Here is a 25,890-nt window from a genome sequence, read left to right on the forward strand (position 1 = left end):
AAGGCATAAGAAGTCATAAAACGTGATAGTACAGTAAGGCATAAGAAGTCATAAAACGTGATAGTACAGTAAGGCATAAGAAGTCATAAAACGTGATAGTACAGTAAGGCATAAGAAGTCATAAAACGTGATAGTACAGTAAGGCATAAGAAGTCATAAAACGTGATAGTACAGTAAGGCATAAGAAGTCATAAAACGTGATAGTACAGTAAGGCATAAGAAGTCATAAAACGTGATAGTACAGTAAGGCATAAGAAGTCATAAAACGTGATAGTACAGTAAGGCATAAGAAGTCATAAAACGTGATAGTACAGTAAGGCATAAGAAGTCATAAAACGTGATAGTACAGTAAGGCATAAGAAGTCATAAAACGTGATAGTACAGTAAGGCATAAGAAGTCATAAAACGTGATAGTACAGTAAGGCATAAGAAGTCATAAAACGTGATAGTACAGTAAGGCATAAGAAGTCATAAAACGTGATAGTACAGTAAGGCATAAGAAGTCATAAAACGTGATAGTACAGTAAGGCATAAGAAGTCATAAAACGTGATAGTACAGTAAGGCATAAGAAGTCATAAAACGTGATAGTACAGTAAGGCATAAGAAGTCATAAAACGTGATAGTACAGTAAGGCATAAGAAGTCATAAAACGTGATAGTACAGTAAGGCATAAGAAGTCATAAAACGTGATAGTACAGTAAGGCATAAGAAGTCATAAAACGTGATAGTACAGTAAGGCATAAGAAGTCATAAAACGTGATAGTACAGTAAGGCATAAGAAGTCATAAAACGTGATAGTACAGTAAGGCATAAGAAGTCATAAAACGTGATAGTACAGTAAGGCATAAGAAGTCATAAAACGTGATAGTACAGTAAGGCATAAGAAGTCATAAAACGTGATAGTACAGTAAGGCATAAGAAGTCATAAAACGTGATAGTACAGTAAGGCATAAGAAGTCATAAAACGTGATAGTACAGTAAGGCATAAGAAGTCATAAAACGTGATAGTACAGTAAGGCATAAGAAGTCATAAAACGTGATAGTACAGTAAGGCATAAGAAGTCATAAAACGTGATAGTACAGTAAGGCATAAGAAGTCATAAAACGTGATAGTACAGTAAGGCATAAGAAGTCATAAAACGTGATAGTACAGTAAGGCATAAGAAGTCATAAAACGTGATAGTACAGTAAGGCATAAGAAGTCATAAAACGTGATAGTACAGTAAGGCATAAGAAGTCATAAAACGTGATAGTACAGTAAGGCATAAGAAGTCATAAAACGTGATAGTACAGTAAGGCATAAGAAGTCATAAAACGTGATAGTACAGTAAGGCATAAGAAGTCATAAAACGTGATAGTACAGTAAGGCATAAGAAGTCATAAAACGTGATAGTACAGTAAGGCATAAGAAGTCATAAAACGTGATAGTACAGTAAGGCATAAGAAGTCATAAAACGTGATAGTACAGTAAGGCATAAGAAGTCATAAAACGTGATAGTACAGTAAGGCATAAGAAGTCATAAAACGTGATAGTACAGTAAGGCATAAGAAGTCATAAAACGTGATAGTACAGTAAGGCATAAGAAGTCATAAAACGTGATAGTACAGTAAGGCATAAGAAGTCATAAAACGTCATAGTATAGTAAGGCATAAAAACATCATAGTTAAGTATGGCATAAAAATTCATAAAAACGTCATAGTATATAAGGTATAAAAACGTCATAGTATAGTGAGACATAAAAAGTCCTAAAAATGTTATAGTATAGTATGGCATAAAAACTCATGAAAAAGATATAGTATAGTAAGGCATAAAAACATCATAGTTAAGTATGGCATAAAAATTCATAAAAATGACATTGTATAGTAAGGTGTAAAATGTCATAAAAACTACATAGTCTCGTAAGGTATAAAAACGTCATCGTACAGTAAGGCATGAAAAGTCATAAAAACGACATAGTATAGTAAGAGATAAAATGTCATGAAAACAACATAGTTTAGTATGGCATAAAAATTCATAAAAATGACATTGTATAGTAAGGTGTAAAATGTCATAAAAACTACATAGTGTAGTAAGGTATAAAAACGTCATCGTACAGTAAGGCATGAAAAGTCATAGAAACGAAATAATATAGTAAGGCATAAAAATTCATAAAAATGACATTGTATAGTAAGGTGTAAAATGTCATAAAAACTACATAGTGTAGTAAGGTATAAAAACGTCATAGTATAGCGAGGCATAAACAGTCAGAAATGTCATAGTATAGTATGGCATAAAAACTGATGAAAAAGACATATATATATAGTTAGGCATAAAAAGTCATAAAAACGACATAGTATAGTAAGGCATAAAAACATCATAGTATAGTAAGGCATAAAAACGTCATAGTATAGTAAAGCATGAAAAACCAAAGTTTACTAAGGCATTCTAGTGGCTAATTAATTAAAATGCATGTTTCTGGATTACAGGAGGAGTAACCCGAGGAAACCTACAGAGGCACTAGGAGAACATTCAAACTCAAAAGAAACCCCCCCGGTATGGGATGTGAACCGTCAACCACTTGAGCATTAAGCAACAACACTAGCCACTGAACCACCATGTTGACCTATTAGCAAGTCATAGTATATGAAGTGGAAAAAAAGCCATTCTATAGTATGACATAAAAAGTGATGGAAATAACATAGCAAAGTATGGCATAAAAATTCATAAAAACAACATAGTATAGTAAGGCACAAAAACTCATAAAAACGATATAGTATAGTAAGGCATAAAAGAAAAACAGCCCTGGTATGGGATTTGAACCGTCAACATCCTGGATATGAAGCAACAACACTAACCACTGTACCACCATGTTGAACTATTAGCAAGTCATAGTATATTAAGGGGAAAAAAAGCCATTCTATAGCATGACAAAAAGTCATAAAACGACATAGAATAGTAAGGCATAAAAAGTGATAAAACAACATAGTATAGTAAGGCATAATAAGTCATAAAACATCATAGTAAGGCACAATAACTCATAAAACGTCATAGTATAGTAAGGCATAAAAAATCATAAAAACTACATAGTATAGTATGGAATAAAAATTCATAAAAATGACATAGTATAGTAAGGCATAAAATGTCATAAAAATGACATAGTATAGTAAAGCATAAAAACGAAATAGTTTAGTAAGGCATAAAAAGTCACAAAAATTTCATGGTATAGTATGGCATGAAAATTCATAAAAATGACAGTATAGTATGGCATAAAAAGTCATAAAAACATCATAGTATAGTAAGGCATTAAAAGTCATAAAAACGAAATAATATACTAAGGCATAAAAACGTCATAGTTAAGTAAGGCATTAGAATTCATAAAAACATCATTGTACAGTAAGGCATAAAAAGTCATAAAAACGACAGTATAGTAAGGCATAAAAAGTTTAAAAAAATGTCATATTATTGTATGGCATAAAAAGTCATAAAAACGACAGTATAGTAAGGCATAAAAAGTTAAAAAAATGTCATATTATTGTATGGCATAAAAATTCATAAAAACGACAGTATATAAGGTATAAAAACATCATAGTATAGTGAGGCATAAAAAGTCATAAAAATGTCATAGCATAGTATGGCATAAAAAGTGATGAAAAAGACATAGTATAGTATGGCATAAAAAGTGATGAAAAAGACATAGTATAGTGAGGCATAAAAAGTCATAAAAATGACATAGTATAGTAAGGCATAAAAATGTCATAGCTTAGTAAGGCATAAAAAGTCATAAAAACGAAATAGTATAGTAAGGCATAAAAACATCATAGTTTAGTAAGGCATAAAAAGTCATGAAAACGAAACAGTATAGTAAGGCATAAAAAGTCATAAAAACGTCATCATACAGTAAGGCATAAAAAGTCATAAAAACATCATAGTATAGTGTGGCATAAAAAGTTATAAATATGTCATATTATAGTAAGGCATAAAAATTCATAAAAACAACATAGTATAGTGAGGAATAAAAAGTCATAAAAATGTCATAGTATAGTATGGCATAAAAACTGATGAAAAAGACATAGTATAGTGAGGCATAAAAAGTCATAAAAATGTCATAGTATAGTATGGCATAAAAACTGATGAAAAAGACATAGTATAGTGAGGCATAAAAAGTCATAAAAATGTCATAGTATAGTATGGCATAAAAACTGATGAAAAAGACATAGTATAGTGAGGCATAAAAAGTCATAAAAATGTCATAGTATAGTATGGCATAAAAACTGATGAAAAAGCCATAGTATAGTAAGGTATAAAAAGTCATAAAAACGACATAGTATAGTAAGGCATAAAAATGTAATAGTATAGTAAGGCATAAAAATGTAATAGTATAGTATGGCAGAAAAATTCATAAAAACGACATAGTATAGTAAGGCATAAAATGTCATAAAAATGACATAGTTTAGTAAGGCATAAAAAGTCACAAAAACAAAATAGTATAGTAAGGCATAAAAACATCATAGTTTAGTAAGGCATAAAAAGTCATAAAAACGACACATAGTGTCGGCATGTAAGGCATGTAAAGTCATGAAAACAACATAGTATGGTAAGGCATAAAAAGTTATAAAAATATCATATTATAGTATGGTATAAAAATTCATAAAAACAACAAAGTATAGTAAGGCATAAAAATTCATAAAAACGACATAGTATATAAAGGTATAAAAACGTCATAGTATAGTGAGGTAGAAAAACTCATAAAAATGTCATAATATAGTATGGCATTAAAAGATATTTAAATCAACATAGTATAGTTAGGCATAAAAAGTCATAAAACAAAATAATATAATAAGGCATAAAAAGTCATAAAACAACATAGTATAGTAAGGCATAAAAAGTCATAAAAACATCATAGTATATTAAGGCACAAAAAGTTATAAAAATGTCATATTATAGTTAGGCATAAAAACGTGATACTATAGTAAGGCATAAAAGGCATAAAAACAACATAGTATAGTAAGGCATAAAAAGTCATAAAAATGTCATGGCATAGTAGGGCATAAAAAGTCATATAAACTCTATAGTATATTAAGGCATAAAGAAGTCATAGTATAGTAAGGCATTAAAGTCATAAAAACGACATAGTATAGTAAGGCATAAAAAGTCATAAAACAACATAGCATTTAAGGCACAAAAAGTCAAAAAAAGTGATAGTATTGTAAGGCATAAAAACCTCATAGTATAGTATGGCATAAAAAGTCAAAGTGGGGTGTGAACCCTCAACCTTCTGAAAATGAAGCAATAGCTCTAACCACTGTGCCACCATGTTAGCCTATTTGTAAGTCATAGTATACTAAGGCAAAAAAAAATCCTTTGTATTGTATGACATACAAGCGTGATACTATAGTAGGTCATAAAAAAGTCAAAAAACGTCAAATTATAGTTAGTCATGAAATGTCTTAAAAATGTCATATTATAGTAAAGCGTAAAAACATCAAAAAACGACATAGTATAGTAAGGCACAAAATGTTATAAAAAGTCATAGTATAGTGAGGCATAAAATGTTACAAAAAAGGTCATATTACAGTAAGGTATAAAACACAATAAAAAGGACATAGTATAACTAGGTATAAAAAGTCATAAAAACATCATAGTATAGTAAGGCAGAAAAAAGTCAAGAAATGTCCTCATATAGTAAGGCATAAAAACGTCATAAAAACTTCATAGAACAGTAAGGCATAAAAATGTCATAAAAATGTCAGTTTAGTAAGGCATAAAAAGTCATAAAAATGTCATAAGGCAAAAAAAGTCATAAAAACATTATAGTATAGTAAGGCATAAAAATGCCAAGAAAGGTTATAGCATAGTAAGGCATAAAATTTTATAAAATTGAGTTGCACAGTATACTAAGGTACTCGAGTCGCTAATTAACCTGAAATGCATATTTTGGGATTAGGGGAGGAAACCAGAGTACCCTGAGAAAGCCCATGGGAGCATAGGGAAAACATGTAAACTCCACACAAAGCAACGAAGCAACAGCTCTAACCACTGAAAAACTATGTTGACCTACTAGCAAGTCATAGTATAGTAAGGCAAAAAAAATCTTTGTATTGTATGACATAAAAGCGTGATACTATAGTAAGGCATAAAAAAAGTCCAAAAAATCACAGTATAGTAAGGCATAAAAATGCCAAAAAACGTCAAAGTATAATAAGGCATAAAATGTCATAAAAGCATCACAGTAATGTGGGCATAAAAACGTCAAAAAACATCATTGTATAGTAAGGTATAAAATTTCATTAAAAATGTCATAGTATAGTTAGGTATAAAAACCTCAAAAAATGTCATTTTATAGAAAGGAATAAAATGTTATAAAAAGTCACATTATAGTAAGTCATAAAATGTCATAAAAATGTCATACTATAACCAATAGCCAATCCTATGTATGATAAATCAAAAAACTTTCTACTCACATCCTTCAGGACTCCTAGTAAAATAATATCTCCTCACAGAACAATCCTCTAAACTCAGCCAAACTGCTGACATGCAGAAAGGACAAGCACGCTGTTGTGTGTTTTTATACAATTTCCCACAGCATATATAAACCTTAAGGGTGGCAATGATTGCTGGGGCATCCACGGGCCAGGGCCCCCTGATCCTTGACTTCTGAGTCAGCCTTCAAGACCATGTCAGCCTGCAAGGCAGATTGTGGTCCTGACCTCAGACTCTGTTGTGGTCTCTGCTATAATCAGGATGTTCCCTATGCACAGGCTGTCAAGAAGCACACTTTGGTATTCAGCCGAGTTCAAAGAGATTGTGGGATAAATTCAGATGACCAATAGCAGAAAAGCAAATAAAACAGTTTTAAATTTTTTCATCTATTTTTTTAACGATAAATATAAAGTGAAGGCCACTTAAGATTAAATACTTTTCGAACCGTTCAATACAAAACATAAAACTCATAGGTCCTATGTCTTCATAACAACTATGGGTGTATTATCAAAATGAACTCCTCACAGATATTTCATCAAATTATGACCTTGGCACCACCTGAAGACTTCATCAATTCTTGCCAAATTCAGCCTTCATGCTCCCCCAACACCTGTAAACAGATTTTAACGTGTAAATTTGATGGTTTTCTCTTTTTCCTACTATTAGTTGTTGTTTTTTTTGTTTTTTTTTACAGTGAATATGTAAAATAAACATACAAAAAGATGGCACTTATTTGAAGTTTTAAGGAAAATATTTTCATATGTTTCACATATGGGCTGAGTCTACCTGGATTACCTTAACCTTACCTGCTCTGCATTGTCCTCAATCCCCACCAGCTGCTCCTAATTGCTGCAGAGGCAGACTCTCCTGACGCTCTTGTTGATTTGTCAGATCTGCCTGTCATTCTAACTAAGAGCTTTCAAACAAGACTCTGTTGCTCTGTCTTTTGTAATCACCTTGTTAAAGTAAGCAGTTTCCCTCATTTTTCATCTGTAATTAACCAGCACATACATTCCCTTCAGTCCACCCCCTCCTGCTGGTCTTAAATTTTCCAGCTTGCTTATCTACTTTAAAACTATGTGTGGAACATTTCTGACTTTGACTCACAATGCATGCTGTTACTCTTCCCTCCTCTGATCTTACCCGAGGACCTTGCGAATGAACAGGTTTAGGCATGGATGGATTACTGAGCAGGCATAGCGGACACAAAAGGTCAGAGGGCCCCCTGTTAATATTTTTTTTGCTGGAAAGTCAATAAAACGACTACAAAGAGACACAAAAGTAGTAAAAATAGACACTAAGCAAGTATAAAGACATGCAAAGGCACAGAAAACATGCATGACTTGACCCAAAATAACTACAAAGAGCCGGAAACTGAGTAAAAATAGATGCAAAATTGCCACAAAGAGCTGCAAAACGACCAAAAATAGACACAAAACGTCTAAAAAGAATTGCAAAACAACTACAAAGAGATAAAATGAATATGACCAGACAAAAAATTATTACAAAGAGATGCAAAACGACGATAAGAAACTCAAAATTAGTAATAGAATTCATGCAAAATGACTAAAAAATTGATACAAAACAACCACAAAGAGATGCAAAATGGTTTGTCTCTTTCAACCTGGATATTTTGCTCTTATGTTGGAGGGGTGGGGGCAGTTTGACATGTCAGTACCCAGAGGCCCATTGTTTTATAATCCATCCATAGGCTTAGGGAAATAGATAGACTGCAACAGTTTTAGGCCTGTCACTTTTTCTTTTTTTTTTTACTAAAAATCTTGTGCCAAAATCATTTGAAATGTGCTATAATCCATAAAAATTCAACACATTTCAACTAAATGAATTATCTACGAAGCCACACTACTCACAATCACACGTATTCAGGTCATTTTGACCAGTTTTGGCTTGTTTGGGTTGCAAATGACAGAGGTGAGGTCCTAACATAAAATAAAGCTGGGTCATTGCATTCAGGGGTCCCATTCCTTTCCTCGTCTTCTCATTCCATTTTCTTCACACTTTGAAATTGTTAAAAAATGTATAGAATTAACTTAAGAGATAAATATGTTAGCATAGATGTTTGTTGCATATACTGTGTAATACAAGGGTACAGGAAAAAGAAATGTAGTAAGGTATCAATGGTAAAAGTAATGATTATGAAGAAATAAATCATTTCAGAGTGTTCCAGTTTTATTGCATTAGGCCATTATCACTTTAAATGCACTTTTGAATGAGGCTTTTCCTTTGCTGGAGAAAAATGATTCTGTACCGAGTTCAGCAGTGATGGCCAGATTTTCAAGCACTTTTAGAAAAATATGTTCTCGGCTGAAAATGGGTTTTATGTGGCTGGGTGGTCGATTATACTCAGACACTTTATGTAGGTCAGACAAAGGTCTAGAGAGGGATCATCTCATTCCCAATATGTAGAACTAGAAAAATGAAGAAGTATGTGCAAGAAGATGTCTTTGCCACTTTTTTTGGTTTGGTGGAATGACCTGGAGCTACACTGTACCATGCCCAAGAACGCTGAGGAACAAAATCATGCAGCATCAGTTTGTAAAAAAAAAAAAAAAAAAAAAGGTTTGAGAAGTATTGAAAGCTTTCCATTCATGTTAATGTAGGTCAAGCATGGGAAAAAAGGCTGTATGACCACTTTTCAACTGTCTTGATATGTTCTATGAGTGTATGTCAACACAGCTCCTCTCTTTAAGGAGTCTTTGTGAAAGAATTCCATCAGATGAGCCTCTCATTCAACCCACCAAAGAGGGATCAATATGAGAGATGTTGCTCTTTTAGAGGAAGTGAGGTTAGTGAAGATGAATGCTAGGATCACTTCCACTGGAAAGAATAATCACCGAGTACAATGGAAGAATACAGAACTCAAGGGAAGAGCTGAAGTGACCCATCATAGCGATAGATGTTAAATCCTGCAGTGTTCCCTGGACTCCAGACCTCACCACAGATAATATATAGGGCCTATGTACAGTATATGTGTAATACAAAGGCCTCTGTGAGCAAACTCAGTTTTATCACATTGACAGTGATATCACATGTATGACACAGAAGTAAGTGCTTTGCTTTTGGCAGCATGGGAAATTACTTGCCCGTGTCACTCAAGACTGTGTCATGAGGATCATCAAGTCCTTAAATAGCCAGAAAGCACTTGGGCAGAAGTGACATGCAAATGAGCTGTGACCTCCCGGTAAGACAAAGACAAGAAATCAGGGTGTTCACATATTGGCAAGATATGTTGCCTTCATAAATAAAGCAAGAGCCAAACCCAGACCCTGTAGTGTGAACTACCTGAGCTGTTCTCTTTTTTTCCCTGACTTACAAAGCCACTGCCACGGCAAATCAATCAGTCCAGGAGAGGGAACAGGGGATGCCACTGTGCATGAAGTGATGGCAATCAGATATAACCCAGATGGCACAATGGAATACAAGCTGCAGGATTGTCTCCCATGGAGACCCCTCCTTTACTGTGGGATGAGGCACACACCCTGCGACACAGCGGTAAAAGTCACACCTTTTTTGTATGGTTGATAATGCGACATGTGCCACCCTACCAACCCTAGTCAAGCAGCCAGTAGTTTTACTACCCATTATCCTGCTGAACTTGAACATTTTAATTATAATAATAGTTATAATTTCAAAGAAACGCTACAAAAATTGCCTGTGGGTAACTGTATGTTACCTGTAGTCAAAAATTGGTTCAATTTTCTAGTCATGCTGGAATAATGAGGAGTACAGCACTGAAATCGTTTCTTTTGTAACTCAGGAACAGGAATTTGGCAGTGCTGAATATTTGGGTGTTTCTGGTGTTTTTATCCTCTCCATTTTATTGAGATTTTCCATTTGTGTCTTTATTCTTTCAACCTTTTTGACCTTTTGTGCATTAAGAAAAAGTTTTGATAGTGTACATGCAGCAGCAGTAGCAAAGTCAAGTGTGTAATTGGCTCTCTTCTTTCTTTGCTCTTCTTTCTTTGCTTCCTGTCCGGCTGGCTCCTCTTTGTCTTATTTGTCTGAGTAGTTGTCTTCGGCGTGTCTCTGCTCTCTGAATTTGCCTTAATGCAGCAAAACGTACAAATATAAGACAAGGGCTATAAGAATATTCATTCTCAACCCACCAATACAATGTTTTTCTTTCTTTCTTTTTTTTTGGCTGACGTAAGGGGAGCCCACATTTTATTTGAATTGAGCCTAACACTAACCTAACTTTATCATGATTTTTTGTTGTTTTGTTATGTATTTAAAAACATGATCTATTCAGCTGTTTGTTTTTCAGTGAGTGATCAATATGTGTAGTCTTTACTTTGGGCTCTTTTATCCTCTTGCAATGCCTTGTTGTTGTTGTTACTTTCCTGATTTTAAATGAATCATCACACTGTACATCTTAAAAGTAATAACCAAATCTTATTGCAATGCAATGATGAATTAATAATTTTTCAAGAATGTAAATACACACACACACAAAAATCTAAATTAGTAACAATCAAAATGAATTTCAGTCTGTTTTGTGGAGTCTTCCTCTGGCACACTGGAATGACTTTTGAAACCAGTCACCGAAGCATCTGTTTCTGCTCCTTCTTTGACCTCTGTTGTGGTGTTAGAGGTTTGTTCCACCACCATGGCTCTCTGACACCCTGGCTGGTGGTCATGTCATCCTGCATTGGAGTGATGACAGGAGGTTCATCAGGGGGGATCTGAAGAGCTGGTGTACCCACAGCAGAATCTGACTCTTGGCTGAGCACTGGCTCTTCCTCTGCTTCATACAGACTGTGGTTCATGCCATATTGGTTGGTAGTGTTGGCAAGAGCTTCAGCTCTCTGTGTAAGAAGAGTTGTTGGAAGAGAAACAGCAGCAGAATCAGGTTCTCTGGTTGGCGCCGTGTTTTCTTCCAGACCAGACTTCTTATTTTCAGAAAGGATGAGTACAGTTTCTGTCCTGAAGTCAACCTGTTCCTGCTCTTTGAGGCTCAGATCAGCTGGCACTGCTGCACGAGTGTGAAACTGGGGCTGAAACAGTGCACGGATTTCCTTGGCTGCAACATCAGCGATGTTGGTCAGCACATCTGGTGCAAAGCACTCCTGTTTCTTCATCAGGGCATCTTCAGTGTCAAACTGCCTCACCTTTTCTTTGATAGACAGTACAAAGTTGTCCCTGGTGGAGTGGGAGACGCTGATCTGTTGGAGTGTAGTGGACAGAGCAGTGGAGACCTGCTCCAGAACAGCCTTTGTGACACTGACAGCCATTTCACTGAGCTGCAGCGAAGGCATGTTTAAGCAGGTGCTTGGAAGAGGCGCCCGGAAGCCCTGCAGGACTCTGGGAACCACCTTGATCACCACATCCCATGGGCCAAGCAGCTTTTAGCTGGGTGCCTCCTGCTGCTGCTCTATCAGGATGTTGGCGTAATTCTCAGCCCCTTTAATGATCTTCGGATGTTGAAAACATGGAGGGCTGGCCTCTGGTGCGTTGACAAACATCCTGGCTTCAAATCCAACATCTCTCATCTTCATGCTGGTGTTCACCTCCCACACCAGCATGAGAAGAGGTTTGGCATCAGCATCATCAGAGTCTTCAAGTTCAAACTCCCAGAGCTGCATTCTCAGAGTGTTTTTGCTCTGCTCCACCAGCATGTCTGTCATATCCTCAACAGTCACCTCAGGTGGGATCCTGTTTTCCTGCTGAAGCCTGATTAGTTGTGCCACCAGTGCAATCTGAGCCTTGTAAGAGCTGATGTTCCAGCAGAGTTGGAGAGCCCGTTCGTATATGGGTGTGTCGAACAACACCCTGATGGGTCTGTAAACGCCTCGGCTCCCTTCGATGAACTCCATGAATAATATGTTACTGTATATCTCAATACAGAACAAGTTAAAGTGTCAAAGCAATGACAAAAGATTTGAAACAATTGGCTGAACAGTCGAATTCGAGAGTAGTCAAACACTGACGATGCTTCAGGAGCAAATGGACAAAGTGTGTTCAGGGTGAAGAGTGAGTGAATTCTCAACCTCATCCTTCTAGAACTCTCCATGACACACACACAGAATAATGTGCATATAATATTCTGAGATTATAATATCAAGTACTACTATTCCATTCATTTTTAATATTTCATTTATTTAATCACAAGCTTTTTTTTCTATTTAGTAATTAGTATTTCTGTTGGCATCATATCTGGTTATATTGTGAATTCTGTTTAAGCATAGCATATCAAATAAAGGCGGAATATACTGTAGATCTTCATGTATTCCCAAAAATGTCCAATTTATGGATATGAATATGTGAAATAAATTAAAGTGAATATTAAGACACATGAGAATGTGAGAATTTCAAGTAAATGTGACATTTTCAAAATCCATATTGACTTTTTAAAGTTTTAGATGACACACAAGATCTTGCCATTATCCATAACTGTCATAAAGAGACTATTGTCAGTACATTTCAAGAGACCTACTGCTAACAAGCATATGCCCAGTGATGGAAAGTAACTGAGAACACTTAGTCAACATTTATTTACACGTTTGAGGTAATTATTTGAGTATTTCCATTTCCTGCTACTTCAGATGCAAATATTGCACTTTTTACTCCACTACATTTATTTGACAACTTAAATTGCAAGTTACTTTGCAGATTCAGGTTCATATTACAAAATATATTCAACAAGACAGAAACCATTTCTGAATAATAATACTTTTACTCACTTCCTCAGCAGATGGAGTTTCTCAGTTGTCATAGAGAAAATGTGAATATTGCAGCCAAAGATTTGAAGTTTAATCGACAAACCCAACACTGATTCAGTCCAGCTGTCACACTGGACTCATATTGAGAAGTACAGATCACATACAAAATCAGATTGGACACAGAAGAAAGCCTCTTCTTTGCCTAAGAGGAGAAATACTGTACCAAATATAGATTATTCATATCATTCAGTAATTAGAAACAAGGCTGTTTTATTCCAGCTAAAGTGATGATGCAGCAGGAAATGCACCCTACTAGGATTCACATTTTATGTTCTGGATAAAGTGAATTCACGAGAGACCTTCTGCTTTCTTTGAAGTCGTCTGGCTACTGGCTCAGACTTTGAAATAAATAAATGGATAACATAAGGGGGAAAGAAACTTTTAAAGATATTCCCTCAGAATCAATTCCTGGTTGACAGTCAGAATTGCAGCTTTAAAGCCTGTTTAGGTCAGTGCGGAGACATGTGACATAAGAAACTTGCTCATTAAGTTTTACTCAATTCTTTAAGTAAAATCACAAGAGGTGAAGTTTAATCTCTGGATATGCTGTAGTTAGAGTGAAGTTAAAGTAAATTCAAACTGAAACGCTTTTAAATAAATACTCCTGTCAGAGGATACAGCAAAAGACATTTGACAGGTAAGAAAAAGATATGTGCATAATGCTTTTAACAGATCTCTTTTCCATTTGTGAATTTTTATTCAGACACCAGTGTTCGGATATTGAAATATGCCTTTTGATCTCTTTGCATCATTCCATACCTGTTGAGGATGATATTAAATGTATTCTGAATATGTTACCTTTTTTATTTAGTTTTATGACAGAATAAGTTACTGATCAAATTTAGAATAAAGTCTTTAGTATTCAGGCACCAAATCCTTTTCCCAAGTATTCTGTCCAACACTGGCAGTATCCTGCCATTGTGATATCCGTAGGGGCTGTTGACAAACATGAAAGCAAGCAGCATGTGTCTATTTTCCAGAGGAAACTCAATTCCTGTCCTGCAGTGACACAGATGAGAAGGGCATCAAAGCATGTGCGGTATGCAAAATGACTGCCAATGCTATATTTCACTTAGGTAGCGTGGTTAACTCTGGTTCAGGAGGAGAGGACACACCAGATACTGACTGAGTTGCAGAACAACAAGTCATGCCAAGCTGTGCTAGCTGACAGCAGCTATATAGCCTACAACACCCATCGCATCTTGATGCACTGATTTCATTCAATTAAAGGACCCTCATGCTCATATTTTGAGAGGCTTTTTCTCCCTGCTGCTGTGGACTGCTGTGCAGCGTAAACATGTATATTGTATCCATCAGGACATTGTTTATCAGAGGAATGGCCACAAATAGATTCCACTTGATGGTATGTCGCACTTAACCGGCGCAGGGGGGAAATGGCCACATGATGGCCCACGCATAGAAAATTCCATGTGATGTTAGAGTGACCTTGCACTATCCTTCATGCATGGTTTAGATTTGGGATATCCGCAAAGCCACATGTGGATATCCTGGAAAATGTAAAGCCGGGGCAGCTTCTGTGGGCTAGTTTATCGTCAATAGAGACACAGTCAACAAAAATCAAATCAAATTTGTATAGAAATTTACAGCCTGCATGATTCAAATTTGACTACTCTGTCAGGCAATCCATTTACATCCATAATCAAGTGAAATGTTTCGTAAAATAAAGTACTCTCAGTGAATTTGCTCACATGTCTGACAGCAGCATGACTAATACATACTCAGATCAGTACTCAGCATGAGGACATCCGCTGAAGGAAGTAGATGCACTGGTGTGCCTCTAGAGATTAAGCTTTAAGTTGTATGTTTGTAAGGAGTGATATGTTTACATCCTCAATGCTGTCATTATACATCAGTATTGTACATGGGGTCATTCATTGGCAATGAACCTGTTTGTATGAGGGGTCTGACTGAAATGCCTTTAGAAATAGTGGTGCTGCCATACAGATAGTTACAGCAACAAGTGGATGGTATGAAGATATAACACCCTGCAAGAGGTGTAAAGTTTTCCTACTCAAGCAATATACCTAAGGTGCTTCTATTGTGGGAAACTTTATATCATATATCATAAGGAAATTATACATTTGACAACACTACTGTATCTGTATTCTGTTACTCACTACCTGCAGATAGCATCATGATCATCTCATAAGATATGATGCATTGTTATATCTAGAATAGTTGTTTATTTCCATGTACACCAGATAATACATTAAAACGCTGTTCACATTTTAATTTGTCAATACTTTATACTTTGAAAGTGTCCAGTTTTGAGAAATTAGTATTTCTATTTTTAATGGTTGAATCGTGTCGGCCACCTGGGGCCTTTCTGTGTGGAGTGTAGATGTTCTCCTCATGCCCCCGTGGGTTTTCTGCAGGTACTCCAGTTTCCTCCCACAACCCAAACACGTGCAGGTTAGGTTAACTGGCAACTCTAAATTGCCCATAGGTTTGAATGTGAACATGAATGGCTGTTATCAGTCTGCCGTGTGACTCTAACTCCAACTAAAAGATTTTGGAATATAGTGAATGGAAGCCAGTACAAGGGAGATATGGTCTCTCTTCTTGGTACCAGTGAGGAGTCCTGCTGCTGCATGTTGAACTGTGGGGAAGAAAGAGTGACTCCCAAGTGGAAGTATAAAAGAATCAAAGATGGTCTCCAGTTCTCCAAATGAATGAAAAAGTTTTATTTTTACTATCGGCCTAACGCAGCTGAAAAATGACTAATGACAGAATTTATTTGTCTGTCAGATTTTTACGCCAATGTCAAAAAATGACACCCAAATTTGTGGCATGTGTACGGAGTATTTGAAGACGGAGGCCAGAGAGAATTGGCTTTACCACTGGAGGACATTTCAAGTGACAGGAAAGCTTAGCAGTAGTGACAATGATGTTCATTTATTTATTTATTTTTTGGGTGTTATTCCTGGTTCCCACACAGAGGTTGTTGTGCTGCAAATTTAATTCCCATTTGTGTCATGGGTTGTAGTTGTGTGACAGACGTTACATTGTGAAATGGATGATGTCACTGAAGAAGATGGAAAGATGAACTGATAGACATCCCTAAACACAGCTAGAATTTGGTATTCTTCACACATGGTATATGTATTGTCCATGAATTTGTGGCTACACTGGCTTTATGCCTGATGAAAACCTGTGAGGGTACTTCAAATGAGGTTTTAATTCATCTGCCTGAATACATAAGGTTAAAGGAGGGGGGGAAAAATGAAAAGACTGAAGTGCATTTACAGGTAAAGCTCACAGCATGGCTTGTAGTGCAGCATCTTTATTTAGGAAGAAGTCTCTTCTCTGTGTCAGGTGCTGAAATGCCCTTGTCACATTAAGTGGCAGCTCTCAGGACACTTAACATTCCTCCCCACCCCCCTCGGCAGATGCAGTGTGTTTTTAATGACATTGTCTGCTTCCTGTCAAGTCAGCTGGGGGCTGATACGAGGAAAGTCACCTGTGGAAGGACGGCGGGAAGAAAGATTCTTGAAGGGCAGCACAGGAACTCTGGCTGGCTTTTGACTTGAGTGCTACATTAACTGGAAAGGGGAATCAAGGCTGAGGCACACTGCACTGCACTGCACTGTACAGGAGCTTAACCATATGAATCTGGCACTGTGCATTCCTCCGTTTGTGTATGTTTTCTCTAGCATTAGCTTAGTGTTCTTTTAACTGGGCTCATAGGAATTATTCCATCGCATGATTGAATGGTTTATGAAAATGTCCAAAGGGAAATATAAAAATCTTTTCATCTTAGATATAAAAGGAGAAAATGTTCAGAAAGGAAGGTACTTAACTAGAAAATTGGCAAGAAAGACAGCAAGGCTTGGGGTTGAGTAGCATGTGTGTGCCACTGCGTGTGTGGCTGCATGCATAGACACCTGCACAGAGTGCCTTCTTCACAATTCAGGTGTGCTTTGCTTGCTTAAACTCTGGTCAGCTTAATCTTCAATTCAAATGAATCTGCTCCCCTCAGGCACTTGTCTCACCTCTTTCTGTCATTTCGTTTTCTCTTTAATTTCCTCTTGCTGGTCATTTTTCACACAGAATTTTCCACAGGAAAATGCCTGCCAAGGTAGGGCAGAAATCTGGGCAGGAGGGATGACAAGATGAGAGGGGAGCTGGTGGTGAGAATCCCCTATATAAAAGAGCTGACACGTCCACCTCTATCTGGAGTGAATGCATGCTTTCCCACACGCCAGTGACCACATGTGGGTACTAATGATTTAAGGCTGCACTGAGATAGTGCCTCTTGGTGGTAAAACTATAGAACTGTGTTCTTAGATAAAGTTGTTGAGAAAATTGAGAGTGACGTGACATGTTCAGTATTCATTAATGTGGAGCCTGGGCCCCACTTGTTTGATTTGACTGAACAGAGCTTTACATGGGCAATGTTGAAATTATTGGCTGCCTTTTGACAGCAGATGCCAATTTCATTTTGTTTCAGGGTATTTTTGTTCTCAATTTGAGAAAATAAAACACCTCCTCAGTTTAAAAGAAAAGGCTGGGTGGCTCATTCAGCCAGTTGTGCACATTAAACTGTTTTGCTCTACAAAATCTGAGCTGCCTTGGCTATATGCTGTACAATATATATGGCATGCAGTATATTAAAAGTTGTACGATTCCTGCATTATTGTTCCCCCGTTATGGATGTAAACATCCTTAAATCTGAAATAATAACAAAAATTTTTTTTGATTTGTTTTGTTTTGTTTGTTTTGTTGTTTGTTGTTTTTTTGCCACTTGGGGGCAGTGGAAACAAGCTGTAAACCTAACACTGACATATTGATATCTTTAAGATGATATTGTGAACTTGTTTGCAAACACGGAGCAAGTTTTTCAGCAATGTTTGAGTCCACATGATATGAATGTAAGATGACCACACACTGTCTTTTAGCTCAGGTTTTGCTCTCTAATTCTATAAAGCTCTTTAGCAGCTCAATGATCCACTATGTTCACTAGCTAGTCTGTAACTTTATCTGAATCTGTTAAAATACATTTAACATTCAGAACATTTTTGGGCTCAAAGGCAAAACTCTTGGGACAGGCAGGTAAAAATCAAAAAGCTTTTTACTTAGATTAGGGCATAGTCGGTAACAGGCAGGCAGTAAGACAAGGCACATGAATCAGGCAAGCAAAAACAGGCACATGAATTGAATAACCTTGAATTACGATGTTTAGCATGGTAGCCAGAGATCCTTTAATTTGTACATTAATTTGAATGGGCAAAACCCAAGCCCCTTAAAACACCATCATTCATAAACAAATGAAGTACAATTTAAGGGGTAAGTAATCTCTTAACTATCAATTTAAGATGCGGTCACTGCAGTTAATAATAGGGTAGATCTGTGCATCATCAGCATAATAGTGAAAGCTATGTAACCTAAAAAGTATCTAAAAGGAGTACATACAGACAGATTTAAAGGGAACCTTTAAAAAGCAGCTGTATTCTTTATGTGTGCATTTGTTGCATGGAAACCTAAAGGCCTGTGGAACAGGTACCACATGGGATCCTATTACTGAGTTTGAAAACAGCAGTCATTACAAACCATGTACAGCATTTAAAAGAAGCAATAACATTCTTATTCAGTACTTCGGTTGAGATGCCAGTGACCTCCTTTCTTCCTCTGTTATTTCCACACTGGCTGGAATGAGGCCTATAGTACGAGACAAGAAATATTAACAGATATGCTTGATGAAATCTCGTCCATCAATCTAGAAGATATCAGATTTTATGTGTTCACAACAAGAATTGCTCTCAGCAGCTCTGTGGTGTTAATCTCTCTGATCTTTTTCCATCCTGACAAGGTTCAGCATCGACAAACAGGAATTTAAAATTGATACTGAAGGGACAGAAAAGTCATGCTGATGAGGAGTAGGCCTTCAGTAACGTGAGGAGTGTAACTGATGAAAGGAACCTTAGCTCGCTCACGATTTCACACTGTTTCACTGGATCAGAGATAACAGTGGCACATAGTCAGGCACAATTTAACAGCATGTTCTGGGAGAGAATGTAAAACTCTCAAGTGTTGTTCTGCCAAGTAACGACTCCTTCACCTTTTCAGGTGCTTCGTTTTTTCTGCAAAAGGTGTCATCCGTTTTTCATAAGAGAATGTGTGTTTGGATGTATGAGGATTATAATTAGACATTTAACCCACAGGAGATATTTTAAAGCTTCTTGGATCATTCTCCATATAACCTAGAATATTGAATCCCAGGAAGAGGAATGTACAGTTTAGATCAAAGATGTAGATTGTGATTGTAGAGCATCAGAAATGCACCAAAACTGTAGCAAGTGATTAGATATTACTACTTTTGAGCTGTCTTGGTGCTTACTCATCACAGCCAATCAGGTGTGTAATCAGTGAAATCTCACCATATGTTAAGTTCAGGATTAAGCTGGTGGAAAAAAAATTGATTTGGGCAGAGAAAACTTAAAAGGATATTATCCACTGAGCTCAAGATGTTGGGGTAGATGGGGATTAATGTCTGCAGCTAGAGGTGGAAGCAAAACATGAAGTTTTCCTTACATACTCATACCAACCGTATGTCCATGTGATAGAGTAGATGCCTTATGGTTTAGAGTTGTACTGAGTCAGTGGACAGAAAAGGAACTGGCAACAATTTTTATTTCAAGGATTTAAGTCGTTAATCAAGCAAAAATGCCAAACATTTGTGAGGATTTGCTCCTTTTCTCTGTTTATCACTCTACAACAAATTGGATGTCTGTGGGTTTCGGAATTTGATTGAACAAAACAATCTGTGGGAACTTCTAATGGGCATTTTCATTCTTTTCTGACGTTTCAGAAGCTAATTAATACAATAATCAGTTAACTGGAAAAATAATCAGCAGGTTGATTGATAACGGAAATTAAATTGTTGCCCTGGTTAGGAGCCCTTATGGATTTGTTGTTGTTTTTAGTCTACAGTATGACTTTTAGTCTAAAATTTCAATACAAAACTGGCCAAATCTCAGAGACCATATATCCCAAAGCCACCAAATTTAATGCACAAGTTTAAATTCACATCCACTCCTCTGCCTTCTAAAAATCAAACATCCAGATTGAAGTATATCTACTTCTGCTTGCTATTCAAGCAATTTTGGGTTTCAGCTACCTGGACAATACAATGAACATATTTCAAAGAATTGTTTTTCCCTCTCAAATTCTGTGCTTATTTTTTATGCTTAAAGCTTGAGTTACCAAACTACCCACACCTGATTGTTCTCTTTTATGGTGCTATCAGGCAGGCTAAATGTTTCTAAATTCGTATTTCTTGCGACTACACATAAAATACACAAATGGAGTGGACAACAGGGATGCAAAACCATAAACATTTAATCTCGAAGCAGTAAAATTTGAGTTTCAAGCAGAGAACACAGAAGAGCTGAGGAGGAACAGAAAGGGAGAGATCGAGTGAAATATGTTTTTGCTGTTCCTTTCATGCACAATCAGTGAAGCTTTACGCCTGTACTGCAGCACTTTAGACAAGCTGCAGGACTGACAAGCTAGGCTCTGTTAATGGAAGATGTACTAGACTTATAAATGCAACATTAAGCAGCTACCCTCACTCAGTTCACTCATCTCATCAATAAGTGAGCAATAGGTTGCAGCTTTACCTTACACATCTGGTCTGTGCATGTACAGAAATCATACGCAGGAGACTTTATCACTCATATTTGATTATTGATTATTTTCATATTTGGTCCCAAAGCCCCTGCCTAAAGCAACTCCACACATATTCACACAGCTGTACTGTACTGTCTTGGCAGCTGCTCAATTAGTAATGGTAAGTCAAAACACACACACACACACACACACACACACACACACACACACACACACACACACACACACACACACACTCAGAGGCTGAAATAAAACTACAATTCAAGGTTACAAAGATTTACCCTCATCACAAATTCAGCTGGCCTAGTGCAAGATATAGAGAGCTTAACTTATAACTACATACTCATTTCCATAATAGTGAGTCGATGAAACATCAGGTAATTTACTGCCTGCCCCTAAGGTTAAATCAGATTAGAGGCAGTGAAGTAAACATTACAATGGCTGCAGAGTGGCTGCAATGAATCTAGTTTCTCTGGTTGTACAGTGGAGTTGTGCTTTAGCTTCTGAACAGGCGGCAGCTGGTAAAGTTTTATCTTTTTTAATGTCATCAAACACCTTAGTATCACCTCTCAGTATCTGTGATTTGTATTAGCCAACATAATATGTAAGCCTTAATTTGAAGAAAGATGACTATGTGTAAATTTGCCTGTAGAAAGATATGAAAATATTTACATTTGTAAGATAAAATAGACATGAGGCAATGATAACGTTCAGCAATCAACAATTTAACACTGAACTAATGGATTAAACATTTCTTTGTGTGTTTTGTGCCATTTTCCGTCTTTATCCTTCCACTTAATGAGGTGTTCTGATCTTAATCCAGCCTCAGAGAGCATCAAAACTGCAACAACCGCATTTGAACAACAGGTGTTGGCAACAGGGCACAGTGTTAAATGTGTATTGTAGAAGTAGTTTGTACCTGTCTCGGTACATGCAAACCTAGGACTCGTTAGGATCGCGACCAAATGGATGACCGACATTTTTGCTGCACTGTTCAAAGTATGAGAGGGGTTTGGCAGAGGAGAGGGCTTAGAGACCTCGGTGATTGCAGAGGGAAGGCACAGACTCATCAGATGTGACATTGTGACGTAGATGTTGTTCATTCTTTACACTAATGATGTCGACTGCCTAAGCTCTCTCTTGACTATGGCAAGAATCTTGCAATAATCTTTCATCCTCTTAAGCGAGGAGAAACTTTGCCTCAGAGAGTTCCTAAGATAGATCTCCATTCATACCATGTAAGATTATCCACCATGACTTTGCAAAGATGAAAAACAGAAAGATTTTGAGGCAAGTTGTTAAAAAGAAGAGAAGAGGAAATGAAGAAGTCACTGAGGTCCTTTCATAGAGCTTTCATATGATGTAAGTTGACTCCCATCAGACAAAGAGAAAAAAATACCATTGAATGAAATGTGGAGGTGATGGAAAACATTATGAGCAAAATGTTTTTCCCTAATATTTGATCCTTGGTCTTTTGTCATATTTCAAGGTATTTAACTCCAATTTCTGTGAGTGAGGAGTTTCTGCAAGGCTGCACCAAGAGCAGATTTCTCAGTGGTATGGGCGAGCCAATTGTGTCAATGTAAACCCCTCTTTTCTGACTGCTGGCAGGACTGTTGATCACACTTGCTATTCTCAGCTTCACATTTTCTGCTCATTAGACATTCTGCAGAACCGTTGAGGAGCAGCGGCAAAACCATAGAGCAGCAGAGTCCTGATGTATTCATGGGCAGCACGTAGCAGGTTTGGTTTTGATTGGCTGAATACACATCAAGAGTTTTGAATTTATGAGTATGAATATCTTCCTTTACTCCTCACAACACTGTACCATTGCAGATGCCATGAATTAGTCATCCCCAATCTCGTTTTGTCTGATGAGCTCCTACATCAACACCACCACACCACCCATCATGTTACAAATGTGTTCATTTAAAGTGATTTTAAACCATTTATTATTTGACACTCTTGATTATATTAAGTGGAATATTGTTACAATATCCACAATATCCATCCACCCATTTTAGCTTTCCCACACTATCCATTAATCCATCACTTTTAGGTAGCTATTTCCATCCACTCATTTTAGCTTTCTTACTCTAGCCATTAATCCATTACTTTTAGCTAACTGTTTCATTACCTTCAGCTGTTTGAAACATTGAAACACTACTTATAGCTTTGTCAGAATTTCCTCATTACTTGTGGGCTAGCTATATATTTCATCTATTTATCTCCTAGCCTATTGCTTTTAGCTAACTGTTTAGACTTATTCTAACCCTTCATCGTCATGGTCACGATAATAAACACGGTTAAGATTGTGGAACATTGTGGATGAAAGAAGAAATGTTGACTGTCAGTTTCCGTCCACCTCAACCATCTACTAATATAAACTAATTCACTGTGTTTACTCTAACACATGGAATGTCATATAATCATTGTCACTGAATTGGTTGTCTACTGTTGTACTTGCGTTTTCATTATTGCTTCCAGCTATTGTTTCAAAGCCCACCTCCTTATCTTCAACCTTTGAATTGTGTTTAGCTCGCTTCACCTACACACATAGTGAGGACAAAAAAGCAAGCCACTGAAAGCTATACTCAAATTAACATTAGCTTCTTTTTCACGGCCATGTGGGCTTAATGTCTGTTTGATCCTATATCATAAATGTAATGCTGTTTGGCAGCTGAAAATCAAACCTGGGCTCTCAGTGCTAACCAGCACCTGAGTACATTTTAAAATTACATGGCAGTAATTCAAAATGAATTGCCATATACTGATAAGGTAATACGTACATTCAGTGATGAATAAGCTGACAACAAGTTTCAAGGCTGTTCAAGTAGATTTTCACGCTGTATGGAACTAAATAAAACACATGGTTACCATGTCAATGGGAGAGACACATTTAGAAATCTAAGGCAGCATGGTTTGCTTTGAAAAATTTTCAGCAATAATATTAAGAATATGTTTTGAAAGGTCAGAACATGCAAACTCAATAGTGTGGTCTTTGTAGAAAAGCAGGACAAAGGTTATTATTAGTGAACAATACTGACTACATCAGAAAAAATAAGCTTGACATCTTAGGGTTTTTAAAAAAAATACAGAATACATATTATTAAATTCCAAATCTAGATTTGTTTAGATTCTATCATAAGAGATTTTTTACAGTGTTTTTAATGCGGTTCTGCAAGGTTATCTTGAGCACTGGTTCCTCAGACTCAAATTTGGACCTGAATACTTGAGACTTACCTTTTGGTGATTCAGACTGTGACTTGACTCAACTACAGCAGGGTGCACACAGCATAAAAACATAGACTGGGACAGAATATAACTTACTTTAATTCCTTCCCCAGCTGTCGATAGTGTAATAAACCCTCAAACAGTGTGCGCTTGTTTTTTTTTCTGTGGTGGAAAAGCAGAGCAGTTCATTAGCCTTATCTCTGTTAAATTTGCCCACCATGAAACAGCACAGGGAAATCAAGGCTGGAATCCGTCAGACTTGGGCTTGGCAGGATTTGGTTGTTCATTAATTACATTTTGTAATGAGTATTTCTGTTGAACATGATTATTACACTGGTGGGATAATGGCTGTTTATTTTATGGCAACACAAAAATATCCATCTCAGGCCTTTCCTAATGTCATCGGATGAAACATTTAATCAAGCGTTCAGGGTTTGGAAAATAAGTTTTCTTTCTCCTTGAAACCTAGAGGCCCAGGGAATATCTATTAGGCTCTTAATTGATTGCAAACTCACGGTCTGAGCCACATCTCAATCTTTCCAGCTTTCTCTGGCGTTGCTCTCTTCCACCCTGGCTCGTTGGTGTGTACAGTGGGTCATAACATGCATGGCAATGGCTGGTTTCCTGGAGGGTGAAGAGCAATAATTTAATCATTAGACCAAGAAGGTTTGAAACAAGACCAATGAGTTCACAAGGGCACACACAAAATGAGGAGTTGTGGGTGCAAGTGTTTTCATGGAGAAGGATAAGCTTATCTTGTACAGGCATTCACAGGGAAGAAAAACAGATATTTAATAGCACTTACAGAAAAACTGTGTATATTGCTTTAAGTAGCTAAAAAAAAGGCAATGGAATATCTATAGACATTGCCCAGTGAGCATTTTTGTGATCAGCCAGTGAAAAGTCATTTGGGCGAGGGACGGGAAAGATGTGAGAGCAAAAATGATGAAAAGAGAAGTAAAGAAGAGGGGAGAGGGCATGAGATGAGGGAGAGAAAACCGGACGGAGATAAAGAGATGAACAAGGAGAAAGAAAAATGGCAAGAAAGCCAGAGAAAGTGAGAAAGTGATAAGAACTGACAGCAATAATTCATTATGTTAGTCACTGTAGACCCCCAACAGAGAAGTACGACACGCCTGTAGAGCCTGTGAACCTTGTCCCTCCAAACCATGGCCGATTAATAAACGTGTACTAAATTTAAGTTTAATACATTTTTTACTTTTATAATGCTTTAGCGTCTAAAGTAGTTATTTATATGAGTATTTATAGTAGTTATTTATTAATTAGGCTGCAAACAACACATCCCAAACAGACATACAGGTATGAAAACTGTTATAAAATTGCATTTTCATGTGGGACCACATCACCCATAAGAAGCTGTGCGAGAAAATAGATTTTCAGCACCATTTAAGTTTTACTACTAAGGCAAAATAGGATGGCAGGGTCTGGCCAAGCTGGCAAACAAACAAATTAAATAATTTAATAAATAATGAAAGCCGAGAGACATTTAGGATGCTCAGTCATGCAGACAGGAAATGTCAGTGATATAATAGAACTGTGCTGCTGCAAAAAATGGATCACGCTCTTTCATTTTCAGTCTGGGAAGGCAGACTGCTGATCTGTAGGTGGATTTCAGCGGCAAAACGAACTTGAAATTTGTCATAGTCTCTCACAGCTGTGTTGTGTGTCACAGTCAATAGTGTCAGTGAAGTCTTTATTTCCAGAACACCGGCCCCGGTGCCTCCCATCTCATCCCTTTATTTGTTTAAGCGTAAAAAAAAACCAACACTGGAAAACGTCATGTT

The 25,890-nt window shown here is 36.8% G+C and overlaps 1 long non-coding RNA gene across 1 annotated transcript; it reads right to left on the minus strand.

The window, feature by feature from the left end:
• Window positions 1-18,391: 18,391 nt before the first annotated feature.
• Window positions 18,392-24,685, minus strand: LOC111220361. The gene is made up of 3 exons (XR_002665054.1): window positions 24,601-24,685; window positions 24,182-24,247; window positions 18,392-18,880 (listed from the first exon to the last, which is right to left on the minus strand). It is a non-coding gene; the product is annotated as an uncharacterized LOC111220361 (long non-coding RNA).
• Window positions 24,686-25,890: the final 1,205 nt, after the last annotated feature.

Source organism: Seriola dumerili, unplaced genomic scaffold (assembly GCF_002260705.1).
Source record: "Seriola dumerili isolate Sdu_G_001 unplaced genomic scaffold, Sdu_1.0 BDQW01000068.1, whole genome shotgun sequence".
NCBI classification, from domain to species: Eukaryota; Metazoa; Chordata; class Actinopteri; order Carangiformes; family Carangidae; genus Seriola; species Seriola dumerili.